Source organism: Aquarana catesbeiana, linkage group LG10 (assembly GCF_042186555.1).
Source record: "Aquarana catesbeiana isolate 2022-GZ linkage group LG10, ASM4218655v1, whole genome shotgun sequence".
Classification (NCBI taxonomy): domain Eukaryota; kingdom Metazoa; phylum Chordata; class Amphibia; order Anura; family Ranidae; genus Aquarana; species Aquarana catesbeiana.
This window is the reverse complement of record NC_133333.1, coordinates 28,060,521-28,074,715: the sequence shown is the minus strand read 5'-3', so window position 1 is coordinate 28,074,715 and position 14,195 is coordinate 28,060,521.

Sequence of the window (14,195 nt, the reverse complement as noted above, 5' to 3'; positions counted from 1 at the left end):
TGGAAAACTAACACTGCATATCACCCTGAACACACCATCCCCACCATGAAACATGGTGGTGGCAGCGTCATGTTGTGGGGATGCTTTTCTTCAGCAGGGACAGGAAAGCCGGTCAAAGTTAATGGGAAGATGGATGGAGCCGAATACAGGGCAATCATAGAAGAAAACCTGTTATGCCGTGTACACACGGCCAGACTTTCCAACAGGCTAAACTCCGCCGGCATTTCCGACGGAAAGATTTAGAACATGAGTCCGTTGGAAATGCAGACAGAAAAAGTCCGATGGGGCATACACACGGTCGGAATGTCCGACCAAAAGCTCCTATCGGACTTTTTCTGTCGGGCAGTCCAGCCATGTGTACGCAGCATAAGAGTCTGCAAAAGACTTGACTGGGGTGGAGGTTCACCTTCCAGCAGGACAACGACCCTAAACATACAGCCAGACTTGAAAATTGCTGCTCACAGACGCTCTCCATCCAATGTGACAGAGCTTGAGCTATTTTGCAAAGAAGAATGGGCAAAAATGTCACTCTCTGGATGTACAAAGCTGGTAGAGGCATCCCCAAAATGACTTGCAGCTGAAATTGCAGTGAAAGGCGGTTATACAAAGTATTGACTCAGGGGGGCGCTATACAAATGTACCCCACACTTTTCACATATTTATTTGTAAAAAATCTTGAAAACCATTTATCATTTTCCTTCCACTTCACAATTATATGCCACTTTGTGTTGGTCTAACACATAAAATCCCAATAAAATACATTTACGTTTTTGGTTGTAACATGACAAAATGTGGAACATTTCAAGGGGTATGAATACTTTTTCAAGGCACTGTATCTATCTGTCCACCTTTCTCCTGGATATATTGTAGATAAAACCAGGTGCAATAACATGAGATAATTAATTGCAGTGTACATGCTTTGTATTATGTATAAATCTATTTATACACACACTGTATAACCAAACATATATATCTCTGTAATTATTATATTCACTTAAGTAACTATAACTCATCTTATAAACATTATAGCTATTAATTTATCTATCTATAAATTGATCTTTCTACCTATATCTCAAATATATTGTATAGCCATCTATATCTTGTAGCTAAAATCAGATTAAGTAAAAGGAAATAGTTCATTGTATACAATAAATAAGATTATAATACAGTTCAGCATATGTAATTAATATACATTAATCTAAATAGCTATAGCCTATCCAATAAACATTGCTTGCTATCCATCTATCCATCCATCTATCTTTATCTGTCCACCTATCTCCTGGATATATTGTACATAAAATCAGGCGCAGTGAAATGAGATAATTGTAGTGTACATCCTTTGTATTGAATACTATTTATGCATACTGTATATTCAAAAATATATGTAATTATTATATTCACTTACAGTATAACTAACGGCAAAACTTTTTTTTTTAGTTTTGGACAGAGTCAGTGGTGTATTTAGGTTTTGTGCTGTCATCTGTAAACCACACCCCTTCTTCTTTAGGCTCCACCATTTCCTCTTAGAGCTCCATCGCTTCCTCTCTGTACATTAAAAGTGGATACCAAGTGCCTACTTGGATATTTTGTTGTTTTGTATAATGTTGTATCTATTATTTTAAGAGATAATAATCATCAAATAAAATAATGAAAAGTGTGCGGCTTCATCAGTGGCCATCGGTGCAGCCTATTAGTGCCCATCAGTGCAGCATATCAGTGCAGCTCATCAGTGCTGCCTCATGGCCATCAATGCACCCCCATCAATGCCCATCAGTGCAGATCAGTACAGTTTATCAGCACCCATCATTGCCGCCTCATCAGTGGTCATCAGTGCTGCCTCATCAGTGCCCATCAGTGTCGCCTCATCAGTGCCCATCAGTTCAGCATATCAGTGCAGCCCCATCAGTGCAGCTTATCAGTGCTGCCTCATGACCCTCAGGGCAGCCTCATCACTGGCCATCAGTGCATCCTATTAGTGCTCATCAGTGCATAATATCAGTGCCCATCAGTGCAGCTTATCAGTGCTGCCTCGTGGCCATCAATGCAGCCCCATCAGTGCAGCCTCATTAATGGCCATCAGTGCAGCCTATTAGTGCCCATCAGTTCAGCATATCAGTGCAAACCCATCAGTGCTGCCTCGTGGCCATCAGTGCAGCCTCATCATTGGCCATCAGTGCAGCCTCATTAGTGCCCATCAGTGCATATCAGTGCAGCTTATCAGTGCAGCCTCATAGCCATCAATGCAGCCCCATCAGTGGCCATCAGTGCAGCCTATTTGTGCCCATCAGTTCAGCAGTTCAGCATATCAGTGCAGCCCCATCAGTGCAGCTCATCAGTGCTGCCTCATGACCATCAGGGCAGCCTCATCAGTGGCCATCAGTGCATCCTATTAGTGCAGCAAATCAGTGCCCATCAGTGTAGCATATCAGTGCAGCTTATCAGTGCTGCCTCATGGCCATCAATGCAGCCCCATCAGTGCAGCCTCATTAGTGGCCATCAGTTCAGCCTATTAGTGCCCATCAGTTCAGCATATCAGTGCAGCTTATCAGTGCTGCCTCGTGGCCATCAGTGCAGCCTCATCAGTGGCCATCAGTGCAGCCTATTAGTGCCCATCAGTGCAGCATATCAGTGCCCATCAGTGCAGCCCCATCAGTGCAGCTCATCAGTGCAGCTCATCAGTGCTGCCTCATGACCATCAAGGCAGCTTCATCAGTGGCCATCATTGCATCCTAGTAGTGCCCATCAGTGCAGCACCATCAGTGCAGCTTATCAGTGCTGCCTCATGGCCATCAATGCAGCCCCATCAGTGCAGCCTCATTAGTGGCCATCAGTGCAGCCTCATCATTGGCCATCAGTGCAGCCTCATTAGTTCCCATCAGTGCAGCTTATCAATGCAGCCCCATCAGTGCAGCTTATCAGTGCTGCCTCGTGGCCATCAATGCAGCCCCATCAGTGGCCATCAGTGCAGCCTATTAGTCCCCATCAGTTCAGCATATCAGTGCCCATCAGTGCAGCATATCAGTGCTGCCCCATGGCCATCTATGCAGCCCATCGGTGCAGCCACATCAGTGCAGCTTATCAGTGCTGCCTCATGACCATCAGGGCAGCCTCATCAGTGGCCATCATTGCATCCTAGTAATGCCCATCAGTGCAGCACCATCAGTGCAGCTTATCAGTGTTGCCTCATGGCCATCAATGCAGCCCCATCAGTGCAGCCTCATTAGTGGCCATCAGTGCAGCCTCATCATTGGCCATCAGTGCATCCTATTAGTGCTCATCATTGCAGCATATCAGTGCCCATCAGTGCAGCATATCAGTGCCCATCAGTACAGCATATCAGTGCTGCCCCATGGCCATCAATGCAGCCCATCAGTGCAGCCTCATCAGTGGCCATCAGTGCAGCCTATTAGTGCCCATCAGTGCAGCATATCAGTGCTGCCTCATGGCCATCAATGCAGCCCCATCAGTGGCCATCAGTGCAGCCTATTAGTGCCCATCAGTTCAGCATATCAGTGCAGCCCCATCAGTGCTGCCTCATGATCCTCAGGGCAGCCTCATCAGTGGCCATCAGTGCATCCTATTAGTGCCCATCAGTGCAGCATATCAGTGCACGTCAGTAGGGATGAGCTTCGAGTTCGAGTCGAACCCATGTTCGATTCGAACATCGCCTGTTCGATGAATTGCGAATGTTATGGGCCGTTTGCGCTAAATTCGAGTGGCGCGTCACGGCCCGTAATTCACTGCGGCATCGCAGTGCATTGCTGGCTGATGATTGGCCAAGCATGGACTATGACCCACATGCTTGGCCAATCACAGCGCCGTCTGTACAGAGAGCCGTAATTGGCCAAAGCCAGGGTTGCTTTGGCCAATTATGGCTCAGGGGGTTTAGTACACGCCCCACACTATATAAGGCCGTCTGCATGGCGGCCTTGTGTAGTGTGTTGCGGCGGCGCAGTATTTACAGTTATATACACATCCCAGCTTTGTGCAGCTACATCTCACTGCAGGCCATTAGTATGTCTGGAAGGCCAAAAAGGAGTCACAAGCCAATAAAAGAGGGCAAGCAGGCTCTGTGTCTAGAGGCAACAGTGCTGGTCGTGGACACGGTGCATCCTCATCAGCACGTGGCCGTGGGACACGTTTGCCCTTTTTTTCGAGAGCTGGTCGTGTTGAGCTGCAACATGCCGAAGACTTGGTAGAGTGGATGACCAAGCCATCCTCATCCTCCTCATCCTCTCTCACCCAGGCTCAGGGTACTTTGTCTGGCAAAGCAGCTGCCAATGCGGCCTCTTCCCTCGGCTCAATGGCATCAGTCACTCCTTCCCTAGCTCCACCATGTCCTCCTGAGGAGTCCCCCAAACTGTTTAACCACAGTGTTGGGTACATGCTCCAGGAGGATGCCCAGCATTTTGAAGGCTCCGATGATGGTATCAAGGGATGAGCTTCGAGTTCAAGTCGAACCCATGTTTGACCGTTCATCGAATTACGAACGATATGGGCCGTTCGCGCCAAATTCGAGTGGCGCGTCACAGCCCATAATTCACTGCGGCATCGCAGTGCATTGCTGGCTGATGATTGGCTAAACATGCACTATGACCTTATAGTGCAGCGCTAAACCTACATGCAGAAAAAATAAACTATTATGTACCTCTATATATGTGCAATATAGTGACAAACATCAAAAATGCAGTGACGTGCTGTGAATGGACAAAATAATGTCTCTAAAAGATGTGACACACTCAAAAGTCCATAAGCAGTGGGAAAAGTGAAAGTCTTCTCCAAAGCGAGGGGGGTATCAGTGTCTTGGAGAAATTATGGACACTCGAGTAGGGAGGCGACCACAGGTAACAATAACACTCCAATCTTCAAGAAGAAAAGATGGGTACTCTTACCGGATCCGTGGGACGCATCTGCCGTATAGCAGTGCATCTGTAAGGCAAAGGGGGTGGTTATCCAGGATATCCAACCAGATAATGTCTTCCAGGTCTCAATCACCAATGGGGGGGGTGGTTGTCTTGGACAGGCGGTGGATCTCCAATACACCCGATCTCCGGTTCTGGAACAAATCGATCAGAAGCAAATGATTCTTAGTGGGCCCATGGAGGAAAAGAAAAAGGAACTCCACATAGTGTAGATTAAAATTAGGTTTTAATGGTCCAAAAACCGTACAAAATACAGGTGATCACGAACAGATAAAAAATATAAAAATGGCAATGTGGGAAGCTGAGATAGCTGGCCCTACGCGTTTCGACCACACAGTCAGTCAGACATGATCCGCAACCACCTCCTCCTAGCCACGTACAAGTCCATCACTGTAAATGATCCCTTAAAGATTGCTGCTGATGCTGAGTGCCAGGCTCCACCTCCATGCTGACACAATCCTCCTCCTCTTCCTGTGTGATCGGCAGGCACACAGGAACACCGTCTGGATAAAGGGGGCCTTGAGAGCTAAGGAAGTCCTCCTCTTCCTGCCTCTGTTCTGCCTCAAGTGCCCTGTCCATTATTCCACGCAGCGTGTGCTCCAACATGTGGACAAGGGGGACAGTGTCACTGATGCATGCACTGTCACTGCTCACCATCCTCGTGGCCTCCTCAAATGGTGACAGGACAGTGCATGCATCCCTGATCATGGCCCACTGGCGTGGGGAAAAAAAAAAACAAGCTCCCCTGACCCTGTCCTGGTGCCATAGTCACACAGGTACTCATTGATGGCCCTATGCTGCGTGTGCAGCCGCTGCAGCATGGCCAACGTTAAGTTCCACCTGGTGGGCATGTCACAGATTAGGCGGTTCTTGGGCAGGTTAAATTCCTTTTGGAGGTCTGCCAGCCGAGCACTGGCATTATATGACCGGCGGAAATGCACACAGACTTTCCTGGCCTGCCTCAGGACATCCTGTAAGCCTGGGTACCTGCCCAATAACCGCTGCACCAAGTTAAGGACGTGAGCCAAACAGGGCACATGGGTCAGTTGTCCCTGTCGGAGGGTGGAGAGGAGGTTGGTGCCACTGTCGCAAACCACCATTCCTGCCTTAAGTTGGCCTGGCATCAACCACCTCTGAACCTGCCCCTGCAGAGCTGACAATCTCTGCCCCAGTGTGGCTCCTGTCCCCCAAGCACACCAGCTCAAGCACCGCATGGCATCTTTTGGCCTGCGTACTTGCGTAGCCCCTTGAACGCCTACGGAGCACCACTGGTTCCGAGGACAAAGCACAGGAAGAGGCCATGGAGGAAGAAGAAGAGATGGGGGTGGAGGAGAGAGGTGTGTCAGAATCACCAGTACTGGCATTTTGGAGGCGTGGTGGCGGAACAACCTCCAACACTACTGCACCTTGTCCTGCATACTTCCCAGCTGCCAGCAGAGTCACCCAATGCGCAGTGAAACTTAACGTCCCTGTCCATGCCTGCTGGACCATGAGTCAACGGTAATATGCACCTTACCGCTGACCGCCCTGTCCAGCGAGGCCAAGACATAGCCTTCCACATGCCGGTAGAGAGCCGGAATCGCCTTCCGTGAGAAAAAGTGGAGTTTGGGAACCTGCCACTGAGGAACCGCACATTCCACAAACTCACGGAAGGGGGCAGAGTCTACCAACTGAAAAGGTAGCAGTTGAAGTGCTAGCAATTTTGCCAAGCTAGCATTCAACCGCTGGGCATGTGGATGGCTGGGAGCGAACTTCTTTCTGTGGTGCAGCAGCTGGGGCAGGGAAATTTGCCTGGTACAATCTGACGTTGGTGTACCGATAGCAGATTGCCTGCAAGTACTTGGCTGTGACGCACCTAATTCTACACCTTCATTCTTCTCAGTGCAGGTCTCAGAGAGGACTGAAGGTATAGTGGGGTTGGAGATCCCAGCTGATGAGGAGTAAGGAGAGGTACTCTTTGTTTTTTGGTGTGGGTCTTTTAGGTACGCTTGCCAACGAACTGCATGGCAGGTCAACATATGTCTGGTCAAGCATGTGGTGCCCAAGTGGGAGATGTTGCCCAAGTGGGAGATGTTTTGGCCATGCGAGATACGCTTGAGACATATGTTGCAAATAGCAGCGGTGCGATCTGATGCGCTCATCTCAAAAAGGCCCACACCAAAGAACTTTTGGAGTAACGCGCAGAGACAGCAGCGCCCTGCACATGCAGAGCTCTGCGGTGTGCTGCCCTTAGGCTGGCCCCTTGAGGGCATCCTGCCTCGATGATGTGCCGCCTCCTCCTCCTCTCTCCTATCAGGCACCCACGTGGAGTCAGAGACCTCATTATCCCCTCCCTCCTCATCACTGGAGCAAACCTGGCAGTATGCTGCAACAGGGGAACATGACTGCCAGATTGCTGTCCTTCTTGGGCACCCCCTCTGTCCGGGCTCACGTTACTGCCTTCATCTAGCTAAGTACCATCATCAGAGCCTTCAAAATGCTGGGCATCCTCCTGGAGCATGTACCCAACACTGTGGTCAAACAGTTCGAGGGACTCCTCAGGAGGACATGGTGGGGCTAGGGAAGAAGTCACTGATGCCATTGAGCTGAGGGAAGAGGCCGCGTTGGCAGCTGCTTTGCCAGACAAAGTACCCTGAGCCTGGGTGAGAGAGGATGAGGAGGATGAGGACGGCTTGGTCATCCACTCGACCAACTCTTCGGCATGTTGCGGCTCAACACGGCCAGCTGCCGAAAAAAAGGCCAAGCGTGTCCTACGGCCACGTGCTGATGAGGATGCACCGTGTCCACGACCAGCACTGTTGCCTCTAGACACAGAGCCTGCTTGCCCTCTTATTGGCTTGTGACTGTCTGCCTCTCCTCGTTGGCCTTCCAGACATACTATTGGCCTGCAGTGAGCTGCACAAAACTGGGATGTATATATATATTATATACATATACACATACATATACACACACACACACACACACACACACACACACACACACACACACACACACACACACACACACACACACCCCGATTATACTGCAGCTAGCAGAATCAATTGCCTGCCTGTAGTATTATTAGTATGATAATACCTGCATTTGTCTTCAGGTAACTATACTGTAGGTGCAACTGTGCAGGGTACACAGTACAGTAACTGGAAATACTTCAAAGAGCCTACACAAGCACCTGGCTGCAGGTAGCTATACTGTAGACACAGTACAGCAACTGGAAATACTTTAAAAACACCTCCCTACCTGTCAGTATATTAGGAAGAGAAGAACAGGATCTAGCTAAACTGAATACAGTATATATATATATAGATATATATATATATCTATATATATATACATACACACACACACATACATACACACACACACACACACACACACACAACACCTGTGGTGCATATATATTCACAATTGACAGGCCTACTCTATCTAACTTAAATCAAATGACACTGTCTCTCTCTCTCTCAACGCCGGAACACACTATACAGGGCCGACGTGCAGGCAACCTTATATAGTGTGGGGCGTGTACTAAACCCCCTGAGCCATAATTGGCCAAAGCCTCCTTGGCTTTGGCCAATTACGGCTCTCTGTACACACAGCGCTGTGATTGGCCAAGCATGCGGGTCATAGTGCATGCTTGGCCAATCAGCCAGCAATGCACTGCGATGCCGCAGTGAATTATGGGCCGTGACGCGCCACTCGAATTTGCCGCGAACGGCCCATATCGTTCGTAATTCGGCGAACGACCGAACACATGATGTTCGAGTCGAACATGGGTTCGACTCGAACACGAAGCTCATCCCGATTCTTTACATAGTTACATAGTTACATAGTAGGTGAGGTTGAAAAAAGACACAAGTCCATCAAGTCCAACCTATGTGTGTGATTATGTGTCAGTATTACATTACATATCCCTGTATATTGCGGTCATTCAGGTGATTATCTAATAGTTTCTTGAAGCTATCAATGCTCCCCGCTGAGACCACCGCCTGTGGAAGGGAATTCCACATCCTTGCCGCTCTTACAGTAAAGAACCCTCTACGTAGTTTAAGGTTAAACCTCTTTTCTTCTAATTGTAATGAGTGGCCACGAGTCTTATTAAACTCTCTCCTGCGAAAAAGTTTTATCCCTATTGTGGGGTCACCAGTACAGTATTTGTAAATTGAAATCATATCCCCTCTCAAGCGTCTCTTCTCCAGAGAGAATAAGTTCAGTGCTCGCAACCTTTCCTCATAACGAAGATCCTCCAGACCCTTTATTAGCTTTGTTGCCCTTCTTTGTACTCACTCCATTTCCAGTACGTCCCTCCTGAGGACTGGAGCCCAGAACTGGACAGCATACTCCAGGTGCGGCCGGACCAGAGTCTTGTAGAGCGGGAGAATTATCGTTTTATCTCTGCAGTTGATCCCCCTTTTAATGAATGCCAATATTCTGTTTGCTTTATTAGCAGCAGCTTGGCATTGCATGCCATTGCTGAGCCTATCATCTACTAGGACCCCCAGGTCCTTTTCCATCCTAGATTCCCCCAGAGGTTCTCCCCCCCGTGTATAGATTGCATTCATATTTTTGCCACCCAAATGCATTATTTTACATTTTTCTACATTGAACCTCATTTGCCATGTAGTCGCCCACCCCATTAATTTGTTCATGTCTTTTTGCAAGATTTCCACATCCTGCGGAGAAGTTATTGCCCTGCTTAGCTTAGTATCGTCTGCAAATACAGAGATTGAACTGTTTATCCCATCCTCCAGGTCGTTTATGAACAAATTAAATAGGATTGGTCCCAGCACAGAACCCTGGGGAACCCCACTACCCACCCCTGACCATTCTGAGTACTCCCCATTTATCACCACCCTCTGAACACTCCCTTGTAGCCAGTTTTCAATCCATGTACTCACCCTATGGTCCATGCCAACGCACCTTATTTTGTACAGTAAACGTTTATGGGGAACTGTGTCAAATGCTTTTGCAAAATCCAGATACACCACGTCTACGGGCCTTCCTTTATCTAGATGGCAACTCACCTCCTCATAGAAGGTTAATAGATTGGTTTGGCAAGAACGATTCTTCATGAATCCATGCTGATTACTGCTAATGATATCATTCTTATTACTAAAATCTTGTATATAGTCCCTTATCATCCCCTCCAAGAGTTTACATACTAGTGATGTTAGGCTAACTGGTCTGTAATTCCCAGGGATGTTTTTTGGGCCCTTTTTAAATATTGGTGCTACATAGGCTTTTCTCCAATCAGCTGGTACCATTCCAGTCAATAGACTGTCTGTAAAAATTAGGAACAACGGTCTGGCAATCACCTGACTGAGTTCCCCAAGTACCCTCGGATGCAAGCCATCTGGTCCCGGTGATTTATTAATGTTAAGTTTCTCATCTTTCTACACCCAGGGGGATCTATTTGCAGAATTCAGTGCCCCCCCCGTGGCTTACCTGCAGCACACAAAGAAAAGGGAGAGAAGAGCAGAAGATATTATATAGTGATAGATATTAGGTGGTTCCGCAGGTGATGAATGGTGTTGATCGATCTTTGCATATATAGACTGCTACCTTGCTGGTGCGACAGAGCTGTCACATCAGTTGAGAAGATACTTGAGTAAGGAGAGAGGAGCGCCCGGTGTCCAGAATAAGGAAACTCTTGATGAAAAATATGGTCATTTATTTCAGGTAATACATGTACAGATAGAGCCAACACGTTTCGGGGGGGAATTGCCTCCCCCTTCTTCATGGCTGTTGATACATTCTAACTGAGGTGGGTAGGATCTGTGGTTGTACCCAAGTTTCTTATGAAAGCTGATGAAGAGGAACAACTGTGGAGCCTACCCATCTCTGTTAGAATGTTGTTGGTTGGTACATGCTAACGGAGATGGGTTGTACCACTTGTGAGATGCAGTGCCACCAAAAAAAATGCCTCTGCATCTCACAAGCAGTCATAAGCTTTCATAAAAACCTTGGATACAACCACAGAACTTACCCATCTCCATTAGAATGTACCAACTGCCCAGAAGAAGGGGGAGGCAATGCCCCAGAACAGGTCACCTCTACCTTTACATGTTTTATACCCAATAAACAATTATATTCTTCATCAAGAGTTTCTTTATTCTGGACAGTAGGTGCTTCTCTCTCTCCTTACTCACATCAGGTTGGCCTCCAACCAGGGTAACCAAAACAATTTTCTACAAATGTGGGACCTTAGAGGTAATATAATGTCCTCCAAACAAGGTAAGTGGCAACTGAGCTAGGTCTTAATTTACGGGTAAAATTCTTCCAATAACAACTGCTGGGAGCTCAGTTCCATGTGACGCCGGCACTCTCCCAGAACTACATCTCCCGAGAGTCCTTTCCCTACACCCAGTGAGTGAGTTAAGGTTTGCCCTGGACTGATGTCAGGAAGTCAATAGTCAATACATGTGCCAGTGGGCAGGCGGAGAATTTTTACAAATAGCTGATATGCACTTATACATCAGTGCCTCTGGGTGCAGCCTCGTGCATGTCTGTGCAATATAGGTGAAAAAAGGAGATGCAGCTCACAAAGCTTCCAAACCTTGAAGCTGCTTCCGCCCTAGTGTGAACTCGCTCCAGGTGCTGGCTTTGCACAAATTGGATGGAGATGAAAAAGTTCCTGGATAGCCGCACTCTGAAGAAGAAACATCTTTATTGTAGAGTATAAAAAATCCAAAATACAGTCACATGAGAAAAAGACGTACAGGGTGAATGATTGCTAACGCGTTTCACATCGTTAGATGCTTACTCATAGCTATGAGTAAGCATCTAACAATGTGAAATGCGTTAGCAATCATTCACCCTGTACGCTAAAGATGCTGTGCAAAATTGCTAGGTGCAAATATGAGCTTGTGTTCAAATAAATCAATACCAATGAACGCTCATGGCACTGTGCAAAATACAATATATGCAAAAAATTATATAAATATCAATAATAAAATTCCTATGCATATGCAATATATCAATGAGACACATGTAATTATTATAGATAAATATAGCAATAATCCGTATAATCTCTATCACACTGCTGACACAACAAATAGTGATAGCCTAATGATAGATAATTTAGCACTGTGTGATGATCTGTGCAAAGATTGCTAAAAAATGCGACTGTGCAGAAAAAACGCTAAAGATGCTGTGCAAAATTGCTAGGTGCAAATAGGAGCTTGTGCTCAAATAAATCAATGCCAATGAACGCTCATACTATAAATAAATGTAGATGATTTAGCACTGTGCGATAATCTGTGCAAAAATTGCTAAAAAAAATGCAACTGTGCAAAAAAACACTAAAGATGCTGTGCAAAATTGCTAGGTGCAAATATGAGCTTGTGTTTAAATAAATCAATACCAATGAACGCTCATGGCGCTGTGCAAAATACGATGATTTCAGTGCAAAAAAAAAAAAATATATAAATATCAATAATAAAATTCCTATGCATATGCAAGATATCAATGAGACACATGTAATTTATATAGATGAATATAGCAATAATCCGTATAATTTCTCTTTATCACACTGTTGACACAACAAATAGTGGTGCTGCAATAGTTCATGAAGTGAAGATAAATAAAGTCTATGATAAAACAAAGTGCAGACAGTGCTTCAATAAGTGCTCTTCAATAAAATCGCCAGTATGTCACTCTTCATGTGTATCACTCAGTGTTCACTAGACTCTTACCTCCATATGGATAGTGAAAAGCAGTTTAGATGGGTATAGCTGAAGACCTTTCCAAGATGTGATGGAAGATGGCCCTTTCCAGGTATTGTATATTAGATGGTGGCTCCATCTTAGTCCATACAGACGTTCATTCCCAGCAGATATGTACAGGGGATAAAGAAGAATCTCCCATAGTATAGAATGTATAAACTGATTGATTTATTTAAAAGCCAAGTGGAAACTTACAACAGAGTAGTGAAAAAAACAGCAGATTTGTAATTTGGACGGTGTTACAGGTGCCTCTCACATCACTTAGTAATAAGTGGAGCCTGGTGGGCTGAGTCAGTCCCTGGCTTCTTAAATGTATTGGTTCCTCCAGCAGTGATATCTCCCAGCTAGAGTTCCTGACTCTCTTCCTGTCCAGCTGGGAGTTTTAGGTGGACACCATGTGTGTTCCAGCTCCTCTTGTTACATTCTATATGATATAAAATAAAGCCACAATTCAGCAGGGATGATGGGAGCCCGTTATAATGGAAACAGAAAGACTGCAGACCTCGACATACAGGACAGTATCAATGGGAACACATCGTAATGTGTGCATATTCAGGAACTTGGTGCAAGGATGGTGAGAACCTCTTAAAAAAAAGTATAGAAGCTGTACAGATCCAGAATATATGTGCAGGGATGGTGAGATTCTATCATAATGGGCACAGCAGGTGTGTAGAACTGGGAACTTAGTACAGGGTTGGTGGTAAACCCTCATAATGGGCACTTAAGGGGTACAGACCCATGAACTCAGCACAGGGATGGTGGGAACCCCTCATAATGAGAACAACAGGTGTGCAGATCCAGGAGCTCAACACAGGGATGGTGGGAAGCCCTCATAATGGGCACAGCAGGCGTACAGACCTAAGAACTCAGCATTGGAATGGTAGTAGCCCCTCATAATTGGCACAGCAGGTGTACAGACCTAGGAACACAGCACAGGGATGTGGGAGACCCTCATAATGGGCACAGTGGGTGTACAGACCTAGGAACTCAGCACTAGAATGGTGGGAGCCCCTCATAATGGGTACAGCAGGTGTACAGACCTAGGAACTCAGCACCGGAATGGTGGTAGCCCCTCATAAAGGGTACAGCAGGTTTACAGACCTAGAAACTCAGCACAGGGATGGTGGAAAACCCTCATAATGAGCAAAGCAGGTGTGCAGACCCAGGAGCTCAACACAGGGATGGTGGGAAGCCCTCATAATGGGCACAGCAGTAGCTGTACAGACCTAGGAACTCAGCACTGGGATGGTGGGAACCCCTCATAATGAGCACAGCAGGTGTACAGATCTAGGAACTCAGCACCAGAATGGTGGGGACCCCTCATAATGTGCACAGCAGGTGTACAGACCTTTGAACTCAGCGCCGGAATGGTGGGTTCCCCTCATAATGGGCACAGCAGGTGTACAGACCTAGGAACTCAGCACCGGAATAGTGGGAGCCCCTCATAATGGGCACAGCAGGTGTACAGACCTAGGAACTCAGCACAGGGATGGTGGGAGCTCCTCATAATGAGCACAGCAGGTGTGCAGACCCAGGAGCTCAACACAGGGAT